The sequence below is a fragment of the Mytilus californianus genome, unplaced genomic scaffold (assembly GCF_021869535.1).
Source record: "Mytilus californianus isolate M0D057914Y unplaced genomic scaffold, xbMytCali1.0.p SCAF_5, whole genome shotgun sequence".
Lineage (NCBI taxonomy): Eukaryota > Metazoa > Mollusca > Bivalvia > Mytilida > Mytilidae > Mytilus > Mytilus californianus.
In genome coordinates, this window is record NW_026262701.1 from 97,207,043 (window position 1) to 97,222,604 (window position 15,562).

General features: G+C 34.1%; 1 protein-coding gene across 1 annotated transcript in view; it reads right to left on the minus strand.

Annotated features, from left to right (window-relative positions):
- LOC127700335 (POU domain, class 2, transcription factor 3-like) overlaps nucleotides 1–4,503 on the minus strand; it is a 32,231-nt gene extending 27,728 nt beyond the window's left edge. The window contains exon 1 of the mRNA XM_052203754.1: nucleotides 4,407–4,503. The gene's annotated coding sequence lies outside the window, so the exon portion shown is untranslated. The remainder of the gene's footprint in view (nucleotides 1–4,406) is intronic.
- Nucleotides 4,504–15,562: the final 11,059 nt, after the last annotated feature.

Here is a 15,562-nt window from a genome sequence, read left to right on the forward strand (position 1 = left end):
ATGTTTAGATTCAGCATATCAAAGAACCCCAAGTATTCAATTTTTGTTAAAATCAAACTAAGTTTAATTTTGGACCCTTTGGACCTTATAATTAATGTAGACCAATTTAAAAAACGGGACCCAAAATAAAAAATCTAAATACACGGTTAGATTTGGCATATCAAAGAACCCAAATAATTCAATTTTTCATGAAATCAAACAAAGTTTAATTTTGGACCCTTTTGACCTCAATATGAACCAATTTGATAGCGGGGTCCACAAATAAAAAATCTAAATACATGGTTAGATTCAGCATATCAAAGAACCCCATATATTCAATTTTTGTTGAAATCAAACAAAGTTTAATTTTGGACCCCAATTTGGACCAACTTGAAAACTGGGCCAAAAATCAAAAATCTAAATACATGTTTAGATTCAGCATATGAAAGAACCCCATATATTCAATTTTTGTTAAAATTTGAAAACTGGACCCAAAATTAAAAATCTAAATACACGGTTAGATTCGGCATAACAAATAAATAAATGTGGTCAAAGATTTTACAAATCTAATGCGCCATACTGGTCTTCCTTTATAAATATGCATTTCTTTAAACATAATTTAAAAGCAGTGTAAGGGAAGTAACCAAAACGTTGTATTTGGATTACCTCCCTTACACTGTTTTAAATTATCTTAATTGTTCATTAACCATTACTTTATACATAATTTAAAAGCAGTGTAAGGGAGATAATTTCAATGATGTATTTGATTTATCTCCCTTACACTGCTTTAAATTATGTTTTGTACTACAGTATTTGTCCATTAATGAGGACAACCTTGTTTTTCCCCCTTTTTTGCCCCTAATTCTTAAACGGTTTGAGCAATAACCCCCCAAAGCAAATCCTAACCATCCCTTTGTGGTATGGAAACTTGTAGTATAATTTCAGAAAGATCCATACACCGTTCCACAGTTATTGTCTGGAAACTAGAAAATGCTTATTTTTGGCCCCTTTTTGGCCCCTAATTCCTTAACTGTTGGTACCATAACCCCCAAAATCAATCCCCACCTTCCTTTTGTGGTATTGAACCTTATGGTAAAATTTCATAGAGATCCATTCACTTAAACTAAAGTTAGAGTGCGAAAACTAATGTGTCTTCGGACGACGACAACGCCAACGTCATACCAATATACGACCACAAAATTTTTTTTGCGGTCGTATAAAAAGTAATGACATAACAATTAACATTTCTAAAATTAGATCAACACTGGACAAATTACCAGAACAACTATTGGATAATAATTGGGATTGGAAACTGTTTCCATGAGATGTACACTGCATTTTCTCACATATTAAAACTCCTTATTCATTATTCAATTGAATTTTATTTTACTGCAGACTTCTAATTCATTCTATTCATTAATCTCTATTTATAATTTCTGCAGCCATGACAGTTTCAATTGTTCTTATGATGTCAGATAATGAGTAACTTAATAAGCTCACAAAATATGTAGCATATTTTAACTATCCTGATGGCAATGTGTTCAGTAATCTTATAAAAATTACCTTTAATTCTGTGTGAAGTGTTGCCATTTTGTAATTTTTTTTAAAATTTATCTTACATCTGTTCACTATAAAAATTATTTGATATTCTAAAGATGTAAATCTTTAATTGCAGCATATTAATAATAACAAGGGTAAAACTTAATGCTCCCTCCGCTACGGCAGGGGCATAAAAATCTAATAAACACATGTATTTAGAGCACTTTGCTTGCATGGCCAATACAGGGGTCTCACTAAGGACTTTAGACAAGTGCAGGGACTTGTAAGTGTTGGCAATTTATTTTTAATTATTAAACATTTGATATAAAATGATGATATATGTATGAACATGTGCTCAGCCGATACAACATTTTCAATCTTGATGCATCTCTGGATTCATCAGTTTTGAAAATGATGAGTCCAGATGGATTTTCATGAGCCCAGGACTCATGGGGTTGCCTAGTGAGAACCCTGTAATAGTCTTAGATGTTCACATCATCAACCAATTTTTAACATTTAAGTTTTCAACCAACTCAGCCATTTGGAAAACTAGTTTTTATATATGAAACAAGAAAAACTGTGATAACCTTGCTTGAAGAGTTTCGTAAACAGGAAGTTGATGAAAGATGAATCTGAAAACATCTAACATGGTAAGCAAGTTCACATGAAGCCTTACAACAAATTTCAGGAAGATCTGATTTGTAGTTCCTGAGAACAATACTATGGAATTTCATGAGATGGACATACAAACGGACAGACAGAGGTCATAACATAAAAGGTTCCAATTTTTCTGCACCAGATGCGCAGTATATCCCTCTTTAGGCGCGCCCCAGGGGTATAGTAAAATTTAAATACATTACATGTATATGTTATGGTTTCTGTACGCATTAAGACACACAGTTGTACAAATTTTAAAAAACTTAAATTTTTTCGAAATTCTAAGGATTTTCTATTCCAGGAATAGATTACCTTAGCTGTGATTGGCAAAACCTTTCAGAATTTCAGGTCCTCAATGCTCTTCAACTTCGTACTTTATTTGGCCTTTTTAACTTTTTTCACTCGAGCGTCACTGATGAGTCTTTTGTAGACAAAAATGTGCATTTGGCATATAAAATTTTAATCCTGGTATCTATATATAATGATTAGTTTATTATTACCCATATGTTATATCTGTTCATTTGGGGAAAATGACAGGAAAATATTTTTACAATAAATGGGGAATGTGTCCATGGGAAACAGATGATGCCCCTGCTTGCTTATCATATAAAGTTATATAGGGACATAACTGAAGAACGGTATAATTGACTCTACCCAAATTTGTACTGGATCTGAGTTTTGTGGTAATAATTAGTATTGTGTATTAGTTTCATAATATGATTGAGGCAAACTAAAGTTAGAGAATGGAAACGAAAAATTAGCAATTTGTTAAGGGGCATAACTCTAGAACGGTTAAAGTGACACCACCAAAATTCAATCTTGATCTGTGTTTTGTGGTAATAAAGATTGTGTATAATTTTTATAACATTAGGTTGAGGCAAACTAAAGTTAGAGAACGGACACCAACTTTGGGACGTACAGATGGACATGGGTAAAACTTAATGCCCCCTCCGCTACGACAGGGGCATAAAAATCATCATCCTTCAAAAGATTTGACAAGTATTATTTAACAATTATTAGATTAGGTTATTCATGTAGTATACATGTATGTAAATAAAAAGGATTAACACAAATATTGGTCAGTCCAACGGATCAATTAACCATCAAAACTAGACTCCTCCGGAAAAAAAAGTAACATACACATTTAAACAAAGGCAAGCAACACATGGTCCATTGTCAACAATACTGAACAAAACATATGGCAGTGGCTATTTTGTGCAAAACATACACGTTGGTTTTCTGGTATGAATTGGTTTACATTTGTCATGTCGGGGCCTTTTATTGCTGACTATGAGGTATGTGCCTTGCTCATTGTTGAAGGCCTACGGTGACCTATAGTTGTTAATTTCTGTGTCATTTGGTTTCTTGTGGAGAGTAGTCTCTTTGGCAATCATACCACATCTTCTTATTTTTATACGAACATATAGAAACACCCTACAACAGCTGCTCTAGCTCCTTCCAGTGCAAAAATCTATAAATAAAGGTTTTGATATGGTCTGGTGTTTTAAAAAGCAAGTAGCAGTAACTACAACTAACTGGCCCCTGACCACTTTAAATTAATTTATTATCAGTATTGAAAGAGGAAATTATTCTCTTTTTCTTAATTACATGTAATATAGTTATTGTTTATTGTACTGCTGACAGTGCTGCCAGTATAGTAATTCCAAAAAATTAAATATTTTTTCACTCATGTGACACTTATCAGCCTTTAAGCATTTCGATTCAATTTTCCTTTTCGCTGTTTGAGTCATTCAAGAACAAAATAATGAAACATGCGTTTTCGTGTACAACCTGAATATTTAATTGGAATATACATACATTTGTAAATACAGTAATTTGTAATATGCATATATGCAAAATAAAGCTCAAAACAAGCACTGACGTAACGCATCTCGATTAAAAAATGAAAATTTGGCAAGGACAAGGTAGACCACAAATATGTAATATCTCACTGTATTCGTTAACAGTAAACATTATCAGATTATCCGTTTTACCGACACATCGTAATGACAAGCAAGAACAAATGACAATGAAGTTAAGCGAATTATGAAATTATGAATATGTAAACTACAATTATTTTGATTATTCATTAGGATGAAACAAATTTCCGCCATTTTGAATAATCATGTTGCCACATTTGCATTTTTCTAAATATTGTTGCAAAGAACTGAGGACAATAAAAACCCAAGAGCTGTATGGTTGACAAAATAAGTGTGAAAGTAATTACTTACTAACTAATCGCTTAATTGGCGTCTGGGTGTTGTTTTAGAATTCACAAAAAACATGCAAATTAATCAGCTTATAATTTGCATACAAACAAGCCGACAATGGCTGGCGAAGTAATTATTGAAACGCCTTTGATTGGTTGATAAATAAACGTCACAGCTTATTCTAAATTGTAACTTTATTTAGCGGGAAATTTTAAAATCGGTCGTGGGTTATTGAACAAAATATTTCTAAAATGTTGATCGACAAAAAACTATGTTGCGAGCGATTAAGGACATTTTACAAAACGATACTCTAAATGAGGCATGTGCTACCTCACTGGGACCAATACAGATTTACATATTGGCCGGGGGCATTTATAATGACTGAGTGTATTGAGGGGGGTGGACAGGGGTAAGGGAACATGGGAAGGAGGAGGCGGGATGTTGGAATGAGGGTCGGAAGCGGGAGTCAGGGTCGGGAAAAGGGGAAGAGGGGCAGTGAAAATAAGGAATAATTCTGGAATATATTTGACCGATTTTCGTCTGAGATTGACTCAGTCTGAAAAGGGGGGACTGGTAGTAGGGAGAGGGAAGTGAGAATCAGGGACCCCCTGTCTACTCCTCTGTATTAAGTATTCTTCTACAGTGAAAACGAACTTGTCAACACTAAGCTTAGTCTAAGGTTGTGATTTTGGACACTGTTTTAGGTAATTTGACAAGGATTGCCAGTTTTCGGTCGAATGTCGTGGATTTCTCCAGTATTCCAGTTTCCTACACCAAATAATAATAAAAAATAGCAAAGTGTGCTGAAAAAGGCATCACCTGACAGTTAATCAATCATTATATACTGTTCGGCAATCAGAAATACAAATTTGGGGGAATGCTCACGGACATGATATGTTCCAAGTGTCCTACAATCAATAACGTACTCTTTCCCTCACAGTCCCATCATTCACTGTATGAGCAGAACGACTGGTGTCACATGTGGAACAGGATTTTCCTACCTTTCCAAAGCACTTGAAATCACCTCCATTTTTTTACTGTTCGTGTTGCTCGGTATTTAGTTTGTTACGTAGTATTTTGAAGAATGTTGTTTGTCTTTGTGAAATGAGTCTTATCTCCGCCATGTATTTAAAACCATAGTCTAATACATTGTAGAACCAAATCGACCCTTTGCTCCCTTTTGTTTTTTTAAACTATTTTATATAACAAGGATTGTGGTATAATTTAGTGACCTAAGTATCACATATCTATTTTTGTATTTTGAAAATATCATTTATTTATTGCCAAAGTTTAATGATTACTACTATAGATCTTAATAGAAAGATGCATGAGTTAGTGAACACATAAGAAGGGATAAACAAATGAAAGTGAATTAATGTATTATAATTCAAAAACCTTATTATTAACAGGGTGATCAAGGACAGCAAGTAAAATAAAACTGAAGATCATTTACTTTAGCTCATCCATTCATTATTTGTTTGTTTTGAGAAAGGTGTAGTATTGGCTAACTGACGTAACGTTACATGTATTATCCACACATGTTACTTATTAATGAAATAATAATCAGTTGAATTTTGAATCCAATACATGGCATAAAATATACTATATATATATAATTGAGAATGGAAACGGGGAATGCGTCAAAGAGACAACATCCCGACCAAAGAGCAAAAACAGCCCAAGGCCACCATAATGGGTCTTCAAAACAGCGAGAAAATCCCGCACCCGGAGTCGGGCTTTAACTGGCTCCTAAACAATAATGTATACTAGTTCAGCGAAAATGGACGTCACACTAAACTCCGAAACATATAAATGAACCAAAATTAAATAAAAAAACATACAAGACTAAGAAAAGCCAGATGTTCCTGACTTGGAACAGGCGCAAACATGCGGTGGGGTTAAACATTTTTTATGATATAATAACATAACCCGTATCATGCCAACAACTGATTTTAGAATAAATGTGTTTATTTCCGATGCGAAGGCTCTATGAGTGAATCAATATTAATTCCAAAAAATGCCATCTTTAATGACCTAGCTGACAACAGTATCGTAACTACATATGTATATCCCTTCTGAATAAGTCTGTTTAAAGGTTTGGTTAGCTTTTGAGGCGAATGACGACATTTTTGTGCTTTATATAAACTTCCAGGGTTCTCACAAGTGTTTTCATGCAGCACCATCAGTCAATTTGAAAATATTGCTTCCCCAATTTGTGATACATGTAGTTGACATAAAATCTATTTTAATAGATCCTTGGTTAAAAACTATGTAGCAACAATAAATCATGGTGCTATAATTTTAATACCTATTACCCAAGTATGGATAAAAGGAGATGTGTATTAAATATCAACAAAACAGCAACCTACATGTGTGTTATGATACAAATGTATTAATGTAAGGCAGGCATTTTTTTAAAACTCTATATATACACGTCCTGTATTTTCACAGGGAATACTGAGGAATTATGAAGGATGATATTAATGCACAGTCTAAAAAAAATAGCAAATTTACATTTTTCATGGGAAATTAAGTAATATAGTATTAGACACACGTTGATATTATGTAACTTTAATGATTATATATAGTAAACAATTATAGACCAACACCGATTTGGGTTTTTTTATGCATGAGGTACGGCTGTTGATCCAAGTTCAATTGGTTTAAATGTATGATATTATAGAACAATAGACTCTAAATATGACGTACTTAACAAAAGCATTGTGACATCAGAAATATACGGGACAATGCACAACTTTTGAATTCATTTATAAAAATTGCAATTGCTGTTTAAAAACAATAATTTCAAAATTTGACAAGTTAAAAAGCTTTTTCCTACAGCAAAAAAGAAGAAAAAAAAAAACAAAACAAAACAAATCAACACTTCTTATAACTAGAGGCTCTAACAATTTAAAGTTTCGTTTTCAAGATAGTAGGCAAAAATGAAAAAAAAAAAATTGTAAGGGCAATAACTCCTATAAGAAGTCGTCCGACTGTTATGACGTATATGGACAATGTGGTAGTGCTCAACATTTTTGCCCCAGTTAGATTTTCTCTATTCATGTTTTCGAAATAATAAAAAAAACTTTCATTTTACCCCTATGTTCTATTTTGAGCCATGTCGGCCATTTTGGTTGGCAGTCAGGGTCATCGGACACATTTTTAGCTCACCTGGCCTTTTGGCCAAGTGAGCTTTTCTAATCACTTGGTGTCCGTCGTCCGTCGTCGTCCGTCGTAGTCGTTAATTTTTACAAAAATCTTCTCCTCTGAAATTACCTGACCAAATTTAACCAAACTTGGCCACAATCATCATTGGGGTATCTAGTTTTAAAAATATGTCCGATGATCCGGCCCGCCAACCAAGATGGCAGCCATGGCTAAAAATAGAACATAGGGGTCAAATGTAGATTTTGGCTTATATCTCTGAACCAAAGCACTAAGAGCAAATCTGTCAGGGGTAAAATTGTTCATCTGGTCAAGATCTATCTGCCCTGAAATTTTCAGACAAATCAGACAACCCGTTGTTAGGTTGCTGCCACTGAATGTGTAATTTTAAGAAAATTTTGCAGTTTTTAGTTATTATCTTCAATATTATTATAGATAGCGATAAACAGCAATACTGTACAGCAAAGTAAGATCTACAAATAAGTCAACATGACCAAAATAGTCAATTGACCCCTTAAGGAGTTATTGCCCTTTATAGAAAATTTTTAACATTTTTTTGTAAATTTTTGTAATCTTTTACAAAAATCTTCTCCTCTGAAACTACTGAGACAAATTTAATCAAACTTGGCCACAATCATCATTGAGGTATCTAGTTTAAACTAGAGGCTCTCAAGAGCCTGTGTCGCTCACCTGATTCTACTTTTGTTTTGGAAATCATGTAAAAATAGATTAAAATCATAACAGATACCCTAATAATGATTGAGGCGAAATTTGGTTTAATATTGGCCCCGTAATTTAATCAAAAGTAGAAGACTTTTGTAAAGTTTACAGAAATTACCAATAAATTCATTGAAATTGTAGAAAATGACTTTATAAGGACAATAACTCCAACAAGATGTCAATTGACAATTTTGCTCATGGTGACTTATGTGTAGATCTTCTTTTCTTGATATTTTTGGAGTTTACAGTATATCTCAATCTATAAAGATACATGAATGTATTAAGGTCTTCATCAGCACCTCATAAGGACTATTTATCCCACGTTTGGTTTCATTTCATTCAGTGCTCCTCTAGAAGAAGCATTTGTATGTATTTCCCATAGGGTCTTATGTTAAACTAAGACCCCTGCTTGTGGCCATCTTGGATGATAGTTTGGCTACAAAGTAACAACACTTGGTCAGCACCTCATTAGGAGCATTCATGCCATGTTTGGTTTCATTCTATTCAGTGGTTCTTTAGAAGAAAACATTTGTATGTATTTCCCATAGGGTCCTATGTTAAACTTACACCCCCCCCCCCCTGCTGGCAGCCATCTTCGATGACAAATCAGCTACAAAGTAACAACACTTGGTCAGCACCTCAAAAGAAACATTCGTACCATGTTCGGTTTCAATCCATTAAGCGGTTTTCTAGAAGAAGACATTTGTATATATTTCCCATAGGGTCCTTTGTTAAACTAAGTCCCCCATTGGCAGCCATCTTGAATGATGGATTTGCTACAAAGTAACAACACTTGGTCAGCACCTCATAAGGAACATTCATGCCATGTTTGATTTCATTCCATTCAGTGGTTCTCTAAAAGAAGACATTTGTATGTATTGTCCATATAGGGTCCTATGTTAAACTAAGTTCCCCTATGACAGCCATCTTGGATGATTGATTGGCTACAAAGTAACAACACTTGGCCAGCACCTCATTAGGAACATTCATGCCATGTTTGGTTTCATTCCATTTAGTGGTCCTCTAAAAGAAAACATTTGTATGTATTTCCAATAGGGTCCTATGTTAAACTAAGTCCCCGCTGGCGGCCATCTTGGATGATTGATCACCTACAAAGTTACAACACTTGGTCAGCACCTCATAAGGAACATTCATGTCATGTTTAATTTCATTCCATTTAGTGGTTCACTAAAAGAAGACATTTGTATGTATTGTCCATAGGGTTCTATGTTAAACTAAGCTCCCCGCTGACAGCCATCTTGGATGATTGATTGGCTACAAAGTAACAACACTTGGCCAGCACTTCATTAGGAACATTCATGCCATGTTTGGTTTCATTCCATTTAGTGATTCTCTAAAAGAAAACATTTGTATATATTTCAAATAGGGTCCTATGTTAAACTTAGTCTCCGCTGGCGGCCATCTTGGATGATAGATCAACTACAAAGTAACAACACTTGGTCAGCACCTCATAAGGAACATTTACGCCATGTTTGGTGTCATTCCAATCAGTGGTTCTCTAAAAGAAGACATTTGTATGTATTGTCCATAGGGTCCTATGTTAAAAGAAGTCTCCCGCTGGCGGCCATCTTGGATGATGGATCGGCTACAAAGTAACAACACTTGGTCAGCACCTCATAAGGAACATTCATGCAATGTTTGGTTTCATTCCATTCAGTGGTTCTCTAGAAGAAGTTCGACGGACGACGGACGCCAAGTGATGAGAAAAGCTCACTTGGACCAGGTGAGCTAAAAATGTGTCCGATGACCCCGCCTACCAACCAACATGGCTAAAAATAGAACATAGGGGTAAAATGCAAGTTTTGTCTATTATTTTTGAACCGTTATAAATAGAGAAAATTTGAAATGAGCAAAAATGTTCAGAATAATGAGCTCTACAAATTGCCCATATACGTCAAAACTGTTAGACAAATTCTTATTGGAGTTATTGCCCATAAATTACAAATTTTACCATTTTTTTTTCATTTTTGCCTATTTTCATGAAAACTATGATATTTAGAGAGAAACATTTTTTTTTCTGTTATGCCTTATATGATTTAAATCATAATAGATAAATACACACTTTAAATCACAAAAATGATCAGCAGTGCAAGATCTATTAAAAAGTCAAATTTTGCCGATATAGTAAGTAGACTGTCACTATTCATATGAGTGATTGCCCTTAAATGAGGATTTGTTTAACCCTCTTTTGTGTTTGGAGCAAAAACTAAAGAAGATCGAGAGAAACTAAAAAGACTAGAAGATCAGTAATACAAGATCAACATAATAGAGAATTTTTTATGAAGTCTTTTCTCGTCTACAGTGTTGGAGAGTGTCCTTTGTTTGATATGCACATAGACCAAGGTGAGCGACACAGGCTCTTTAGAGCCTCTAGTTAAACTAGTTACCGCAATGATGATTGTGGCAAAGTTTGGTTAAATTTGGCTCAGTAGTTTCAGAGGAGAAGATTTTTGGAAAAGTTAACGGACGACGACGACGGACGACGAACGCCAAGTGATGAAAAAAGCTCACTTGGCCCATTGGGCCAGGTGAGCTAAATATTAGGAGATTTGGTATGATTGCCAATGAGACAATTATCAACCCGATTTAATTGAAATGGTAGTAAGCAATTTATTATAGCCCACCATACAGCCTTCAACAATGAGAAATCCAATGTATATCGAGTCAGCTAGAGGAGAAGATTTTTGTAAAAATTAACGGACGACGACGACGGACGACGGACGACGACGGACGACAAGTGATTAGAAAAGCTCACTTGGACCATTGGGCCAGGTGAATTGGGCCAGGTGAGCTAAAAATTAATTGCCAATGAGACAATTATCCACCCGATTTAAATGAAATGGTAGTAAGCAATTTATTATAGCCCATAGTACAGCCTTCAACAATGAGAAACCAATCAATACCGTATCACGAGTCTGCTATAAAAGGCCCCGACATGAAAAATGTGAATACATCATCGTCAAACGAGAAAACGGATGGCCTAATTTATAACAAAACAATTCTAAAAAACAAAACGAAACGAAAAAATATGACAGACACAAACCAACGACAACCGCTGTACTACAGTATCCTGATTTGGGACAGGCAGGTAAAGAAAGTGGAGAGTTTATCATGTTTATTTAACTCATTTTTCTTACAACTTACTTAACATATCACTCATGCAACCTACTGCGTTTTGAAATATTGAACATAAAGTGCTCTTAATTGTTCCTTGCTCACAATGAGATCTGTCTCTGGTATGCTATATCAGATCTTAGAATGTTAACACTGAGGTCATGTCATCCAGTATAAACTCTGACATGCCTACCTGCTAACACTATAATTTACAAAGTTCTGGACTTCCCAAATAGAATGCACTGATTTAAGAATTTGATTTGGAGGTTTATATATACATATTTTTAAATGGATAATGTGCTGAGACCAGAATATCTGTGTACATGATTTTTGAAAAAGTAAACAGCTAATGTTTCATTTTTTAACTGAACTGAAAAACATCATTGAGGCACAAAAAGGGAAAATTAATCACACAAAAAATAACAATGATTTATTCAATAAATGACAAATTGACAGTCAAGGCCCTATAACTATAACTATGTACAAGTGTTGTTTATGTTCTGAGTCTGAGCTGTTTTGGTCAAGAGCTGAGAAGTTTTTTAAAGAATGAATGATAGGGATTTCTTGCGTGGCTTCACCAGTGATATGTGAATTGAAATTGCGCTCGTGTGTAAACAACGAATGGTAACGACATGTGCTCTTTCTATTTCTGTTCTACTTGTCCAAGTTTACCAAAATAAAACCAGTCACATTTATTTTTGTTAGGAAAACCAGGCCTGTGTCATTCCCTCCTGAACTGAAACTTTGTCAAAGATTAGAATTGGAAATTAAATATTAAAAAGGATGAAGGAAAGTTTGTGATGTTATATTTCCCTACACATTGAAAAGATAACTGTAAATATACATCAAACTAAGTTATTCTGCGTTAAATCCTAGTAAAATAATGTCCAGGTTTAAAATTCAGTTGTCTATAGACAGTCTTGCATCTAAGCCCTTCAGAGTGAAAATTTCATATCTTCTCTCAATTATAAAATGGTTAATTAGAGCCATAAATCTGTCGTCTCATGCTGATAAAGGGACAGATAATATTACTTAACAAACAGATGTTTAAAACAAAACAAAAAACGAAGTTTCTTTTCAGTAGAGATGATAATACACAATGTGTCCAGTTTCTGATATTACCACTCTAGGACAGGAACAATGCAATTAATTGACATTTTGTTTATTTCAACATTTTTATAACTAATCATGGAAATTAAATATTGAAAAGGATGAAGGAAAGTTTGTGATGTTATATTTCCCTACACATTGAAAAAAAATATTTTAATTTGTCTTCCTTTAATTTTTAATTTGTATTGCATGTTTATGTTTGTAATTAACTAAATATTTACATTTATAAATATTGATAAGTGTTGTGTATTTACTATTGATTCCTTCATGCAACAATAACCACCTACTATCAAGAAAACGAAACATGTGGTATTCACCAACAAACCAACTTATAATTGAAGTGACAAATTTTTTTGAAAATTTTGTGTTTTCTAAGTGGTGTATCTGATAAGCTGATTTTCAATCCAACATCATTTTGATGTGATTTCTTGGGCTTAGTTGTAGGACTGATGAATGAGCTCTTCAAATAATTTTGTGAAACAACCCTGTTCCAACACGCCAGTTTGTCACACAAAACTTTTGTTTATTTACTTGACCAATCATCGTCACATCATATGTCAGCAAGGGTCAACTTAGTGGCGTATACGTAGCTTCCATTGAGATATTGAGGTAAACTGCTTCATTACATTGTTTACCAAGAAAACAAAATAAGGAAGAATAAATGTGCAATTAGTGTTTGGTAGTATATGATGGTTCTAAACATTAGCCTTCTGTATCGTTTACACAAGAAGAAGCTAGCATTATCCTTCACGTTCCCCTATATATATATATATATACGAATATTTTTTTGGTCTTTTGGAAAATGTTGTTTGTGCTGTATTTAGACCCCTCTAACAAGAAATTTGTTTTGCATGCACACGTATAAAAATTGCGGTTTTTATCCAACGTAATCATAGGTTTGAACGTTGTTTTCAATTTAGACTTGTTTATATTTTTTCGTTTGGGCTTGTATTATATTTGCCTTCGGGTTTATATGATCTGTTCATCCTATTTTGACTCCTCAAAATTCAAGAGTCTATCCTAAATTGAGGTAAATTGTATGGCTTTCCAAATACCGTTTCGATTCCTAACATCACTGAAGAGACATTAATTGTCGAAATCCGGATATGGTGTACAAAAACCTTTGCACCTTTTGTTTGCGGTATACCATCTTTTTCGCAAGTTTATTGTTTTTCTGTTAGTATTAAATTTAAAATTAAGACCCATTTATTACATCGGTGATCCGTTTATTTGGCAATCGCCAATGGCAGTCAGCGTGTTTAAGAACATTTGTTGTTCGACCTGTTAGTCAAATGCGTTTTGTTAAAATATACTTTCTCACTTTTTTGGTCTTTTGGAAAATGTTGTTTGTGCTGTATTTAGACCCCTCTAACAAGAAATTTGTTTTGCATGCACACGTATAAAAATTGCGGTTTTTATCCAACGTAATCATAGGTTTGAACGTTGTTTTCAATTTAGACTTGTTTATATTTTTTCGTTTGGGCTTGTATTATATTTGCCTTCGGGTTTATATGATCCGTTCATCCTATTTTGACTCCTCAAAATTCAAGAGTCTATCCTAAATTGAGGTAAATTGTATGGCTTTCCAAATACCGTTTCGATTCCTAACATCACTGAAGAGACATTAATTGTCGAAATCCGGATATGGTGTACAAAAACCTTTGCACCTTTTGTTTGCGGTATACCATCTTTTTCGCAAGTTTATTGTTTTTCTGTCAGTATTAAATTTAAAATTAAGACCCATTTATTACATCGGTGATCCGTTTATTTGGCAATCGCCAATGGCAGTCAGCGGAGTTTAAGAACATTTGTTGTTCGACCTGTTAGTCAAATGCGTTTTGTTAAAATATACTTTCTCACTTTTTTGGTCTTTTGGAAAATGTTGTTTGTGCTGTATTTAGACCCCTCTAACAAGAAATTTGTTTTGCATGCACACGTATAAAAATTGCGGTTTTTATCCAACGTAATCATAGGTTTGAACGTTGTTTTCAATTTAGACTTGTTTATATTTTTTCGTTTGGGCTTGTATTATATTTGCCTTCGGGTTTATATGATCCGTTCATCCTATTTTGACTCCTCAAAATTCAAGAGTCTATCCTAAATTGAGGTAAATTGTATGGCTTTCCAAATACCGTTTCGATTCCTAACATCACTGAAGAGACATTAATTGTCGAAATCCGGATATGGTGTACAAAAGCCTTTGCACCTTTTGTTTGCGGTATACCATCTTTTTCGCAAGTTTATTGTTTTTCTGTTAGTATTAAATTTAAAATTAAGACCCATTTATTACATCGGTGATCCGTTTATTTGGCAATCGCCAATGGCAGTCAGCGGAGTTTAAGAACATTTGTTGTTCGACCTGTTAGTCAAATGCGTTTTGTTAAAATATACTTTCTCACTTTTTTGGTCTTTTGGAAAATGTTGTTTGTGCTGTATTTAGACCCCTCTAACAAGAAATTTGTTTTGCATGCACACGTATAAAAATTGCGGTTTTTATCCAACGTAATCATAGGTTTGAACGTTGTTTTCAATTTAGACTTGTTTATATTTTTTCGTTTGGGCTTGTATTATATTTGCCTTCGGGTTTATATGATCCGTTCATCCTATTTTGACTCCTCAAAATTCAAGAGTCTATCCTAAATTGAGGTAAATTGTATGGCTTTCCAAATACCGTTTCGATTCCTAACATCACTGAAGAGACATTAATTGTCGAAATCCGGATATGGTGTACAAAAGCCTTTGCACCTTTTGTTTGCGGTATACCATCTTTTTCGCAAGTTTATTGTTTTTCTGTTAGTATTAAATTTAAAATTAAGACCCATTTATTACATCGGTGATCCGTTTATTTGGCAATCGCCAATGGCAGTCAGCGGAGTTTAAGAACATTTGTTGTTCGACCTGTTAGTCAAATGCGTTTTGTTAAAATATACTTTCTCACTTTTTTGGTCTTTTGGAAAATGTTGTTTGTGCTGTATTTAGACCCCTCTAACAAGAAATTTGTTTTGCATGCACACGTATAAAAATTGCGGTTTTTATCCAACGTAATC